The sequence below is a fragment of the Cucurbita moschata genome, unplaced genomic scaffold (genome assembly GCF_002738365.1).
Source record: "Cucurbita moschata cultivar Rifu unplaced genomic scaffold, Cmos_1.0 Cmo_Scf00050, whole genome shotgun sequence".
NCBI lineage: Eukaryota > Viridiplantae > Streptophyta > Magnoliopsida > Cucurbitales > Cucurbitaceae > Cucurbita > Cucurbita moschata.
The window spans coordinates 1,604,214-1,609,633 of NW_019268566.1; positions in this window are offsets into that span (position 1 = coordinate 1,604,214).

Below are 5,420 nucleotides of genomic sequence, written 5' to 3' on the forward strand. Positions count from 1 at the left end.
GAAAGAAAGATATCCCAAATTGTGTTTCTGTAAGAGAATTGTTTGTTCAAATATATATATATATATATATATATATATATATAGGTGTCAGGAAAGGATCTAACGAGATGAACCGGCAATGCTTGGCCATAAAAGTAGAAATTAGACCCCATCTTGCGGTGATTTGTCATTTGTTGAAAGTCTTTCCTTTGTTGATTGGTTGACAAATTTTTTTTAAGAATTAGATTATAAATTTTTTCAACAATCATTATGTTTGGTCATAAATAATCGAGAAAAAAATTCTTAAGTAGAAATCGCATTCTTGATGGCAGCGGACTTGCGATTGTACAGCGCTCACTTTCCAACGACAAGTGAGCTAAACCAATTTGTTCTTACGTCGCCTACGGCCAAACGACGTATGCTCGAGCCTTTGATATCGGTTTAAGAATAAGGTTTTAGAAAATGAGAGCAGAGAGAGATTTTCGAAGAGGGATTTTGAAAAAGACGTTATATATGCAAGCAAGAGAGTAACAACATCGACTCCCAGTATATACCTATTAATAGAGAGATTTAAGTAGAAATTTTCTCAAAATGTATGTGATTCGAAAATTCACTTGAACTTAAATCTGAAGAATGTTTGGACCGGTCGATAATAATGACTTATAAGATATAAGTAAAAATTTATTTACAATATTGTGGTAAATAAGAAGAGAGTTCAGGTGAAACACCACCACCGATGTTGATCGACATCATATAGAGTTCATTATTTAGTAAATTGGTGAGGATAATTTCTCAAATATATATTTAGAACCGAGCAAGTGTAAGAGGAACACGATTATGAATTGGGTCTGGACCCCTGGAACTATCTGTAGAGATCTTCCAAAAAAATCAACACCACCCATCTTCATTTCGGTGAATATTCTCCCAAAATGTAGGTAAAACAAGCTTTGGTCAGAAGCGACCACGGGAGAGTGGGTGACAACGATGAGAAGTCCAATGAAGATGACCAAATGATGGGTCGCCATGAATTCCAATTATTACTGACCAGAGCTATTTAGCAGAAGAAAATAGATAAATAATATTAAAAAATATTTATAAAGAAAATATTACTAACCAAACTCTTCTTATTTGTTATAAATAGCTTTTAAACGTCTTAGCCAGTATATACATAATATGATACCATATTTTTATTCTATTAGAATAATATTTATGTTTCGCACAATTTCTAATACTATATTTATATAAAATTTTAATGTGGGTATTAAAATTTTTGAAAAATATTAACATATAAAATTGAACAACGACGGTATAATTCTATTAATGATCAACCCAATAAAAAGAGATTAAAAAAGTTTTTGTGAAAAAACATATTAACATTTATTAATATTATAATGAGTTAATTATTTAGTAAAGTGGTAAGGATAATTTTGTAAATATATATTTAGAGCGGAGTAGATGGTAGAGGAACTTAATTATGAATGACGTTTGGACATGTTGGAATACTATGTAGAGAACCTCGAAGAACATCAACATCATCTATCCGTGTCTCTTTCACCGATCTCATCTCATTAATTACTCCCAAAACATTGAAAAGATCAAGTTTTTGGTTTGAAGTGGCCGTTGAAACATGGCTAATGATGATGATGAAAAGTCCATTGAAGATGACAAAATGAAAGTTGAAATGAGTTGTCGAAAATTCGAGTATAAGAATCAAACGAGATTTTCGTAGAAGAAAACGGATAATGAATATTATAACGAGGTTATTGAAGTATTTATAGGGAAATTAGGGGACATATTACGTAAAGAAGTAGGCTCCCTTCCCTTCATCATTTTAAATAAGTTAGCTATTTTTTTCATAAAAAATCGATGTATTTAAAATTAAATAGAAAACCGTATACTAAAATAACATATATCTTTCGTATATATAATATTTATGAATCTAAAATTTAATACATATTATTATACTTATTAATAAATGAAAATTAAATTAAAATTTAAGACATATTATTCCTTTATTAATAAATTGTGATAATGGTATAAAATTTAAAAATATATTTAGAAGTAGACTTGAACTATTACAGGTCTGACCGGCTTGTCGGAACTTAATTCAGAGAACTACAAAAAAAACATCACTCTTTTAGAACACCGATGATAAGAGCTTATAAGATATAACATTTATCAAATATAAAATTAAACGGGAGAAAAGAAAGGTTTCCCCGAAACAACACCATCAATTTTTATTAATATAATATCATAGAATTCATCCTTTAATAAATGGGTGAGAATGATTTAGAAAATGGGAGAGGAACTTGATTATGAATTGAGTTTTATCTCTCCGAAAGTTCGTGTAGAAGCCTTCGAAAAAATCTACACCACCCGTTTTCATTTCGGTGGATATACCCTAAAATGTCGATAAAACAAGCTTTGGTCAGAAGCAGCCACCGAAGTGTGAGTGACGACGATAAGAAGTCCGATGAAGATGACGAGATGAAAATTCAGATGATGAGTTGTTATTAATATTTTAGCGGTTATTTTCCATAAATAATTTTTTTTTTCTATTTTGTTGGCCTTTAATTGATTACTTAATTTGAATATTATTTAAAAGATCTAACTTTTTTTCGGTCAACTAATTTTTTTTAAATACCCTCTATTCTCAATTGTCTTAATTTATTATTATTATTATTATTAAAACGCTCCTATATTTAACTCAATGCGACAAATTTTAATAAAAAAATAATGATAATGAAAAAATAATAAGTTAATATAAAAATAATTACAAAAATAAATAGTAAATAAGTAAAAAAAGAAATTGATGAAACATAAGAAAATAATCATATTGATGTCGTAATGCATAGTATAATTTTTAATGAATGAAATTAAATTAAAATTTAAAACATATTATTATTTTATAAATAAATTATTATAATGGTATAAGATTGATATAAGATTTAGAATTTTACCTTATTTATCATGATTTATTCGACCCAACCCGATATTCAATTTTTAAAATAGGGATAGGACTAAATATTTAACATTAAAAATTTATTTCCTAAATATTTAACATTTAAAATTTATATAATTTTATTAAAATAATTTATGTGAGAATAATTCTAAACATTTATTACCCACCAAAAACCTAAATTTTAAGGAAAATTAAATTAACATTTAATTAATTAAAATTAAAACCTAAATTTTAAGGAAAATTAAATTAACATTTAATTAGTTAAAATTAAATTAATAAAAGTAAGATCGTTAAAAATTATTAAATATATAAAATTAAAGAACGTAATAGAGTGTTGAAAATATAATAACAGTTAGCGTGTATTATAGACTTATAGTTGATATAATCAATACAAAAAATACTCTGAGACTTGGGTCGATTCGCTGATGGTACAATTAGTTAATGTATTATATAATTAAAATGTTCGAAATTCAAAAATTCACTTCCTAACCATTCATTATCGCTTTTATATATATTAAATATATTTCTATGAACCATTTAGTTGAGAAAATCAAAAAGAAAAAAGAGAGTTTTGGCAATACGAGCTATGTTTATTAATCTCATGAGTTATTTATTTAGTAAAGTTGTCGGGATAAGTTTGTAAATAAATATTTAAAGTCGAGTATATGTAAGAGGAGTGTAAATAAATATTTAAAGTGGAGTATATGGAAGATGAGCTTAATTATGAAGAGCATATTTTGAGATCTCACATCAATTAGAGCGGGGATAAATAGAAGAGAACCACCAAAAACATCTGCTATCTCACAACACCAATGATAATGTTAAGGATATTTAGTAATAAATTATAGTTTACCATATATATTATATTTGATATTTTATTATAAGACAAATATCAGATATTTGCTTATTACCATAGGTATCTTTCCATTTATTGTTATTTCAATTTATTACTATTTCCATACTACGCGTATATGATGTTTATTTGATTATAAATAAGATAACTTTCACACCATTTAGGTGTGGTGGATTCAGCAAACATTCACAGATAAGATATAAAATTTATCAAATATAAAATTGAACAGAGAAAAAAAAGAGGGTTTCCATGAAACAACACCACCAATTTTTTTAATATAATATCATAAATAAGGGTGGGATCACGACTTAATAAGATATAAATTGAACCATGACAATAAATTTTTATTAGCAATACTGTGGTAAATAAGAAGAGAGTATAGGTGAACCAACACCACCACCAATGTTGATTGACATCTTAAAGAGTTCATTATTTAGTAAATTATTGAGGATAATTTCTCAAATATATATTTAGAACCGAGCAGGTGTAAGAGGAACACCGTTATGAATTGGGTTTGGACCCCCTGGAACTACGGGTAGAGATCTTCCAAAAAAATCAACACCACCCGTCTTCATCTCTGTGGATATTCCCCCAAAACGTCTATAAAACAAGCTCTGGTCAGAAGTGACTATCGGAGCGTGAGTAACGACCATGAGAAGTCCGATGAAGATGACCAAATGATGAGCCGCCATGAATTCCAATTATCAGAAACCAAAAGTATTTAGTAGAAGAAAATAGATAATGACATTACCTAGACAATATTCAAGATATTTATAGATAAAATAATTAATTTCTGAATCAACAAAATCAACCAAATCTTTTTCTAATAAGTTTAAATATCTTAGTTGTTGTATCTGAGTTGTTATGTATACATGAACCTTACTAACATGATACATATTTTTATCTTATTATAGAATAATATATATATATTATAAATTGCATAGTTTTTAATACTATATTTATATAAAATTTTAATGTGGAGATTAAAAATTTTCTATTAAAAATTTTAGAAAATATTTAATTAATACAATTGAGTAATAAAAATTTATAAGATATAAAATTGAACCTAAACTGGTATAATTCTATTAAGAACCAATCCAATAAGAAAAGAGAAAAAAACATGTTATTGAAGTATTTATAGAGGAATTAGGGGACATATTAAGTAAAGGAGTAGACTCTGGTTGAATTCTGGGTGTTTTAAATAATTTAACTATTTTTTTCATCTAAAAATTGACGTATTTACGATTAAATAGAAAATAGTATACTAAAATAATATATATATTCCGTGTATACAATATTTATGAATAATATTAATATGAATGGTTAAACAAACTAAAAAAATCTTACATTTAATACATATTACTATAATTATTAATAAATGAAAATTAAATTAAAATCTAAGGCATATTATTCCTTTATTAATAAATTATTATAATAGTATAAAATTTATAAGTATATCTACTAACCGTGAACTTGAACTATTATCGTTTGAATCTGTTCATCGAAACGTAACGGAGAGAACCACAAAAAACATCTATACTCTATCGTAACATTGATGATAACTACTTATAAGATCTAAAATTTATCACATATAAAATTGAACGACAAAAAAAAAAAAAAAAAAGG